The sequence below is a fragment of the Cyanistes caeruleus genome, chromosome 12, assembly GCF_971803275.1.
Source record: "Cyanistes caeruleus chromosome 12, bCyaCae1.hap1.1, whole genome shotgun sequence".
NCBI lineage: Eukaryota > Metazoa > Chordata > Aves > Passeriformes > Paridae > Cyanistes > Cyanistes caeruleus.
Genome location: NC_141712.1, coordinates 4,601,634 through 4,611,000, shown reverse-complemented (window position 1 = coordinate 4,611,000; position 9,367 = coordinate 4,601,634). Strand labels below are relative to the sequence as shown.

The following is a 9,367-nucleotide window of genomic DNA, read 5'->3' as shown; positions in this document are numbered from 1 at the left end:
TGGTTTCCAAGTGAGGTGCTGAGAGAAGCCCACAGGATTGTTTCCCGTTTGCCAGCTTGGCTTTGCTGAAGGTTAATTTTTGCACCTTGACTGTTCCTCCTGCATTCTGAAGAGAACACACAGTTCTGGTGCAGTTTAACATCCATAGGAGGCAAACAGGACAGAAAAAGCACCACACCTTGCCAATACATGGTTTTGTAACACATAATGCCCTGTTTTGACAACCACTCTGCACCCAGGCACCGTGCTGCCAGTATCACAACAACGAGAGTTATTCCAGAAACAACGCTGGAATAGGTGCTCTCATCATTTAGAGCTAAAGTACATCAGGGTTAGACAGATCTTGGCAGTGATCTGGGCAAATAAACTGCCTTCATTTCCATCAGAGTAACCTTCCCCAGGTGTGTTCAGCCCTCATCACTGCAGGGATGAGTGAGCTGTACTCTCAGCAGCAGAAATAAACCTGCTCTGGGCATCAGGAGAGCAGCACGAGAGGGAAAAGGCAGCCAGTGGCAAGGGCAGCTTCATGCTGTAAAATGGATACCCTAAAAACAGCCAGCATTCTGCCACCTATGTCCTGAGGATAATAATTTAGCCCAGTTCTTGATGGAGAGCCTTCCTTACCTGCAGGAGAAGCAGCAGATCTTGGGTCCATGAGGTGACAAGTACAGCAGGCAAACATTCCAAAGGGAGCCGTGGTTACTCATGGGAGGGAAAGTAGCACAAGCCCAAGTTTCAGCATGGGCCACCCAAAGAAACTCACCAAAAAGTACTTTTGGACACCTCATAACCCAAATCTAATAGCAGCACAAGCTGAAATTTGGCTGCTAGCTCAAATGGTGTTTGTTTTTCCATTCTGAGTGCAGTGACAGGAGTTTATGCTTATTTCAAAGTACTTTTCTCTAGAGAGTTCTGCTTTGTTTCTTTATTTAATTAAGAAGGTAAGTCAACATATTGCCCATAAAGTGATTTTTTCAGCAGCTGCTGACGTTGTAGTTTGGCAGACTGATCTTAAAAAAAATCGTAGTGCTGTGGTAAAATAAAGCATCCATTTCCCCTAAAAATATTTCTGGTGCATATGTAAGAAATACTGCTAATGAAGGAGAGTATCAATCATTTAAATGCACAGGACTCTGTGCTGAAGGACTTTCCTTCTCCATAAGGAGCTAAACAGGCAGAGCATATAGAGGGAGGATTATGTTATTCAAAACAACTGCTTTTAATGCCAATAATTTAATGAGTCAAGTAAATACCACCTGAAATATATTCTAAATTCATTTGCCAATGCTGATAGGTGTTTTTTATTGTCAAATGCAGTAAAATCAAGTGAATAACTATCTGAGACTGAGATGATGCAAATAATGTCCCCCAGAGGAGACAACATGGAAATGATGTGACTGATCCCCAGCTCGGTGATCCTCAGCTTCTTTGCAAGCCTTTAAAAGTGAAGAGAGAGTAGTGAAATGTGTGTTTTCCATGGATCACTCAAGTCAAAGAAGCCAGCTCTGGAACAACTGGAGGAATAGCAGGGCCTGACTCACTGCTGTGCTAATTTCACTAATTCCAGTTTAACACCAGAATAACACCATGGCAAAACATGACCTATATTTTTATTTAAATTAAAATATCTAATATTCATCAAATATTTATAAGAATATATAACAAATAATTGTGGCAAACATTGCATAATAAAGATGAAAGGGAAATTAACCTTGTGAATTTTTAAACTGAAGAATAAAGACCATTACATTAATAAGACTTAATTATATCATTAAATATTTAAAATTATGTCCTCTAATAAATGTTTTTATTTAACATATTTCTTTTTTATCTATTACATTAGTAAAATGCCTTTAAGATACAGAAAAAAAAAAAAGAAAAGAAGGGTTTTTTGTTGTTTTTTTTTTTAATAGCCATGCAAATACAATGAAAGTGAGAAAGGAGCCATGTTACCTCTTCACCTCAAGGTCAGCTCTCAGGAGAGAACAATCTGTGCTTCCACAAGCCTCAGCTCCCTGCTTGGATGGGCTGGTGAGGGGCTGTGTCTTTGCTAAGCATTTTTCTTCAATTATTCTCTTCTTTTTTAGGTCCAGCTTGGCTCTCTCTGTGCTGATGAAGTTGAGTTAATCCAGCACAAATAAACCTCATCTCTGTCCATGTCTGTAGCATTTCATTGAGCTTCTAACCTGTCCCTGACAGGACACAGGGGTGAAAGCAGCACTTGGGAACTCCCAGGAAATCCTCAGGAAATCCACACCTTGCAAACAACAGAAAGGGTCAAGTTGATAGCAAAGGATTGGGGGGTACAAGCTTTGCAAGGGGACCAATCCCCCCCTCATCCTTCTGGAGATGCCACAGATCCTGTTCTCAATGTTCATTCAGCTCACCTCATCTCCCTAAAGTTTTCTAATTACTTTACAAACAGCAGAAAAGTTAAAGCAAAAAGTTCCCAAATCAACCCAAATTCAGCCCACAACCTTGCACTCCTACCAGAAAGAAGTTTCTTTTTATAGCACACCTCCAAAACTTTTAACATTCCCCTTTAGTTATGGCACTTCAAGTCAGCATTTCTGTTTCTTCAGTGTTCCAGCCACCCTTCCTGCCTTGGCTGTGCACACAAACCCCACAGCCAGGGCATCTGCCTGTCTCAGCTTTCCCCTGAAAACCCAAGCTTTGCGTGCTCTAGCAGAAACACTGATTAAAATCAAATGGCAAACAGTGACAAATCAAATCTAACTCATCAGCATTTCAGATTTATCAGAGGCTACAGTTTAACGATGCTTTAGTGGAAATTCTCTTCATTTGCAAGCACACAAAATTCTGAGGCCCTCTCTGCTTAGTGACTGTGCTTTTTGCAGTTAAACCATTCTGTTTACCACAGTAATACTTACTCTGATCTAAATTCCAACAAGTTTTTGTTTATTTTTGTAATACTCTTCTGACTTCTGTAGATTATGTGTTTTGTTGCTATGATTGTCTTCCTGCTGTCCCTCAGCATTTCCCTCTCCTGTATCCATCATCACCCATCCTGTAATTACAGAAATGTTATTTTTTGATAGACAGATGCATAGGGTTGCTGGCAGGAGTACTGCCATTATGCAATCCAAATACTGTGCAGAATTTTAAAGAATCATACAAATCAGATCTTAGTGAAAGAACAATCTTGTGAATTATCAAAAAAGTTTGAACTAAGTCTGGTTTGCTTGTTTACACATGGGATAGCTCACCTCAAAGTAGGTAACATTTATTTATACATGGCAGCTAGGGCTGCACAGGAGATGGAGTCTTCTAATTAACACTCCTGATGCTGCAAACATAAACAGGGATAAACACATATTCCATTAGGTGTAGCTGCCACTCACACTGCCACAGTATCCTTTTCTTTTCACTGCACAGCTAAAACAATGCTACAAAGCAAACAAGCACTGAGCTTTCACTTCAGTACCTGCCTGATAATGTCATACCTTATCTCCAGGAGATTGTTTATTTGGAAAAGTTACCAAAAAACAAACAAACAAACAGAAAGCATTGTCATATTCTATCACTTCACTTAACTAAGGCTCAAGAGGCTGTAGAAATAGCATGATACTTCCGCTAGGGTTGTGTTTCACTGTGCTTTAAAGTTTCCACAAATAAGAAACCTGTTTCTGCCTGGGAAGGTACAGAACAGTGAAAAGTGACACCTTGCTCACAAATAAAAAGCTTAATCTGCAGAACAAATGAGGAATAAAATGGATACCGTGGCTCCAAAGGGCTCACCACTGAAATGTGGGGTAAAGCAGCCTGCCTAGGCACAGGTACAGCCCAGCAAGGTGAAGGGAATGCAGGAGACTCCAACCACTTCCAGCTGTGCCCCCACCAAGATTCCAGCTGGGTGTGCTTCAGGGATCTACCTCAGCACGTTCTGGAAGGGCCCCCACCTCATCCTCTGCGTGTTTGGGCTGACAGGGAAAAGGTGAAGATGTGCCAGCAGAGACAGGAGGGCTGGAACCACCCAGCTGAGGAAGCTTTCCCATGGCAATTCTGCCTTGCCTTTTCACTTCAGGGTGACTCCCAGCACCATTCCCAGGCTCTGTCCTCCCAAGCACAGACTCCCAAACCATACCCACATGCACAGAGGGCCCAGTGGGAGGTCTGCAAGCCTTCCTTCTTGAAAAGCAGGTGGCTGCTGTCACTGGGACTGAGACAGGGGTTATCATTTCCCTTGTAGTTGAGCCCAGACGTGCTTGGCCAGGTGTAGGACCTTCACACAAAGCTCTCTGAAAGTGCCTTCACACAGACTTCCAGTCTCCACCCCACAGTTCACTGCACACCCTTACCCTGAGTCGTCTCATATATAATTTAAATGTTTAATGTAAAGTAAAGCTAATGTTAACAATACATACTTTTGAAGACTGACAGTATAATGCTTTATTTCCTAAAGGAATAACTGGAGTGATCCATAAGCAAATAGAAAGCCAAGTAACACTGCCTGAACAGACATAATTTGTGTTCATCCTTGAGAAACCTTAAAGTGCATACATCCCTTTCCTCCTTCTCAGCTAGGCAAGGTGGGATTGACTGTGGTTTTCTTTCAGATGAGGCATGAAAAGCTGCAGTGCACTTTGTTCTGCACTGGCATTAATGATATCTTTAGAAGTGAGATGTCTTTGATATCTATTGTGTGCTGCTGACTGATGGCTCTTTCCAGCCTGGAAAGGTACCTTGTCTTAGCAGCTTTGTGTGGGCTGAGAGTGGAGGCCACAAGAATATTTTGAAGTTGAGGAATTTTAAATTAATATAAAGTACCATATCATTAAAGCTGAGATAGTAATACCCTTCTAAATTCACCCTAAAACTTTCTTTGTCCATTCAGGAAATTATTAGATACTATCCTATCTTTGTTCTGGATATTCTTTATTGCTGTTCATTCTCAGAGGCAGTGGATGAGAATCCCCACCAGCAAGAGCAGGGGCAGCACAGTCACTGTCCTTGTGCTCAGTCTCTTGCTGCAAGCCCCCCCTCACACACACACTGCCATAATAAAACACTCAGAAGCAGCACTTCTGGTAATTGTCTGACTAATATCTACATTATCAGGAAGCGTTATCTTTCACATACAACAAATGGAGATGGTGCTAACATCAGCACTGAAAATAAGGATTAGAGAGGTGGAACTAACCATCAAAGACAAAAATGAACTTTAAAGGTTATTTTATGGCACATCTTTTTCTTAACTCGTGTTATAACCTGCTGTCTATGTTAAGGAAGCATTAAATAAACAGCAACTTGCAAAATGATATTTTCTTATTTCTTTGACTGTACTGGTAATACTTAAAATAATTTTGCTTGAGAGAAGACCCACATTCTGCTCCTAGATTTTAATTATGCCATCTGAAGTGAGCAGTGGGTAAGAGCATGAAAGACTGGAGACCAAGAGAAAAAGATTGGCTGGGGCAGGAAATCAGATGGTTGTTTGGAAGTGCAAACTGGGAGCAGCTCGGCTGGTGAGTGATCAATGCAATGTCTGGGAGGAGCTGTTTGCTCTGCAGAGCCACTTCTGCTCTGGCACTGAGCATCACTCACCTGGGCAGGCTCAGCAGGAGCCAGTTCTGGCTGCTGGCTGCAGTCCTGGGCTGGGGAGCGGCTCCTGACACCAGCAGGACAGCGTGGGGAACAACCGGGGCTGCTGCCCACGCCAGACCTGCTCTAAGAATAGACAGCCTCATCCTCTAGGATTGTCAATCTGTCACCCAGGAAAAAATAGAAAGGAAAATTAAAAGGTTATGATGTTATCGTCTCCAAAAATAGGATTTCAGTCATCCTGGAGAAGTGCTGTGCTGTGATATTTTCACCCAGGTTCTGCTGACATCTCCCAGCTGTCACCAGCACTGAGCCTCCTTTTGGGACTGCTAAAGGTCACGGAGCACTGGGGACGTGGAGGGAGACCTCCACTCGGGTGACCACAGGAAAATGTTCTCAGGATTACTCTGAAGTAGAAAGAATTGAATCAGTTTGTCTGTGTTTCTCTTTGCTGGTGCTGACAACACCCAGAACAGTAGTGCCTTCTGCTCTTCAACACTGCCTCAAGTCCACCAAAGACCAAAGGTTAGTTTCTTAAAAAGGAGCTGCTGCCTGAGCCACTAGCCTGTTTTTCTTATATTTCAGAGCTAACATAGAAAACAAAGGATCACAGCATGCAAAAGCAGAAGAGACTAGTGGAAAACAGTCTAAGAATAAAAGGAAAACAACCAGTAAGTCTCAAACGTTACCTTTGAGAATGAAGAGAAACTCCTGAAAGCTACTATCCGCTTTACTTGGAAAGACAGACTCCAGCTGAGTCTGTTGGAAGAAAATTCTCTGCTCTGAAAGCAAAGTGAGAGACTAATTCAGTTCCCAGGCCCCGCAGAGGGTGGCAGGGGTGGGTGAGGTGCCACACGACACAGCGCTTGGGAGGGTCAAGCCTCTGGCACTCTGGCATTTGAGATTCAGTCTCTCTATAGATTAGGATTGATCTCCCCTGTCTCTGGATAAAAAAATAAACAAACTATAACCTTGAAATTGTCATCCAAACCTGGAGTCCAGCCAAAAGAGCAGAGACAAAATCCCCTTGAGAAGCAGAACAGCAGCCCCAGAGGTCACCATCGATGCGTCAAACAGAAACAGTGGATTTTGATGCTGCAAGGACTTAAATAATTCCATTTTTATTCAAAAACTGAAAGTGTAATCATATTTTTTTTTTCCCCCTGAAGTGCACAATTGCATCCATTTCCATTTAAAGACAGATACTCAGAGGATACCTTGAATATTCTCTCAGAACTGAAAGAAGTGCAGTTAGAGACGACAACATTCTCCTCCATGGCAAGAGGATGGTGTTTTACTGCCCTCTTTGTTATTTTGGAGAACAGAGGGAGTTACCAGCCTCTTCCAAGCTGTAAGGAGGGAGCAAAGCATATCTGAGCTAGGAATGGTTCCAGTTAACTCTCCAGAAGGAGGGATTGCAAGTGGACAAGCTCTTCTGATCCACTGAAAACAAAGGGATTTGTTGTGTTGTTTTGGGATTTTTTTGCTTTAGATGAGGCCATCTTCAAATGAATAAAGAATTCAGGCATGCTGTAGGCTCTGTTTCCACAATAGCCTAAAACTCTGCTTCAGATTCACTGAAAGTGAGGAGAGCAAAGCCCACAGAATGACATTTCAAATGTTTGCACTTAAATGTAGCTCATGGCAACGTGTGCATCCAATTTGATCACTTTTAATGGGACAACACCCAGCAGGCCCCAAGCAAACGTGCAGCTGCACAGAAAAAACACCCTCAGTTCTCAGTGGTTACCCAAACCTAAAACCCCAGACTTTTGAACTTTGGTCCTGGAGACTATCAGTGTAAAAACAACAACCAAACAACAACAACAAGAAACCCCACATGCAAAAGTCCCCCCAAAACACCCCAGGAAAGCACATGGGAAACCATGCAATGGTTTAAACCATGCAAATGTTGACAAAATAACTGCAAAAAAGCAAAGTAGGAGGCCCTCAAAGATTCAGCACTATATAAATAGGAATAAACAGAGGCAAGCAGGTGTTTTGAAGGGAGGTGGAGGGAATGTGATTGTTCTGTCCCTGGCTGTGTTGGTTACACTGTGCACCTACCAGGAATGCATTTTATTATCTAATATTTATCACTTTTGACGGTCACAGGTGTTCCTACTTCAAAAAGATTTTAGCAAATGCCCCTAACTGTGTGACATCTGGATACTGTCATCACTGTAACAAGAGGTAACTTTTGCCACCAGGCTCTGCTCTGGCAGATGTGGTTTTAGTGCCACTGTTCATTTCCTTCCCTGTTAAAATGCAAAACATTAGCTTTTACTCACAAACAGACATAGCCTGTTCTAGTCTGCAGTGTGAAGTCAGATCCTTTTATACTCTTAGTCCACCAAGAAACACATGAAATAGAAAAATGTCTCACTTGCTAGGATACTGTGTTAGATTCTCGAGTAATATAAACTACAGACCATGAAATTATCAGGATCATGAATCCCTCCCCGCCCTCACAGGGAAGAATTCCTTCCCAGTATGCAACCTAACCCCAAAACTGTGCTTTGGCAGTGAGAAGCCATTCCCCTTGTCCTGTTACTCCATCCCTTGTCAATTGTCTCTCTCCATCTTTCTTGTAGGTTCTTCAGGGACCACAATGAAGAAACCACCTCTTCTCCAGGCTGAATTGATAATTTTCATTAAATATTTTTAATGTTGTGAAGAATATTTAATTTAAAAAAATAAAAAAAAACAAAACAAATAAACAAAAAAACCAACACACACAGGAAGGAAATGGAAAGTTTTCTGTAAACCTGCAAAGGGAAAAAGCTGTTTTAAAGTAAGCTTAAAACAATTTGCATGAAATATTTTTCACAAAAGCCTTCCAAAAAATTAAAATCTTTGGAAACCTATTGTTCTTGGAACCCCATATGTAGCTGAGTGAAATTAACCTATTGGTAAATGCCAAAGATTATCAGTTCCATTCAGCTGCTCAGGCACTCGGCAGAGCCAGGGGAGCCGTGCCCTGGGGACCAAGTGTCTTTTTATCTCTTACAAAAGACAAAACTACACAAACAGAATCTAAAAACCTATAGCAAAAAACCCAATTATCTGTGCTGGATGACTGTCACGTTGGGAACAGTGCTGTGGGTTTCTATTAACTGCAGGAAAAGAATCAACAAGTTTATGATTGGTGCAACCCACCACAGATCTCAACAATCCAGCTCGAGTAAAGAACAAAAGGATTTTGGATGCAGAGGAAAATTATAGGGCATTTAATGAAGCAAAATGCTACAGTTTGTGTAATATTGAAGATGGACATGAACTTGAACAGAGACATTTTTTGAAAGTGTGAACACCAAGAATGCAAAGAAATACCAGAGGTCTAGGAAAATTCCAGTTTTATGTAGTGTATTAATACCAATCTGTGTCAGATTAGACAGCCTGCAGTGACACAGATAGAAATTCCATTCTCTGATCTGAGGGGTTTTTTGCATATTAAATGATATAAAGCATTCTACACCTATGTCCAATTCTGCAGGAAATTAAAGCCTATGATTATTACTTGTCTAACAGCATCAATGTAATAAATTAATGGCTTTGAATAATGGCCAGCAGGCTTCTCAGCCATATTTCAAACTTTTAGAAAATAATCCATTTTTGGCAGATCATCTGACAAGTTCACAACTTTAGATCAAGGCTTATATTATGTGTCATCAATATTCTTTTGTTCATCTCATACCTATCAATTTTTGTTCATCAAAACCCAGGGCTGTTTAAAACGTGGAAGAAATTTGGCATGTTATGTGGGTCATTTATGGAAATCAAGAACATGATTTAACATTAATAT

General features: G+C 41.4%; 1 long non-coding RNA gene across 2 annotated transcripts; it reads right to left on the bottom strand.

Moving 5' to 3' along the window:
* Positions 1 to 1,588: 1,588 nt before the first annotated feature.
* Positions 1,589 to 5,216, bottom strand: LOC111934689 (uncharacterized). Of its 2 annotated transcripts, XR_015275464.1 has the most exons (4): positions 3,740 to 5,216; positions 3,228 to 3,307; positions 2,892 to 3,028; positions 1,589 to 2,257 (listed from the first exon to the last, which is right to left on the bottom strand). It is a non-coding gene; the product is annotated as an uncharacterized LOC111934689 (long non-coding RNA). The 2 variants fall into 2 exon arrangements; XR_015275465.1 differs by lacking the exon at positions 3,228 to 3,307.
* Between the last annotated feature and the right edge of the window lie 4,151 nt (positions 5,217 to 9,367).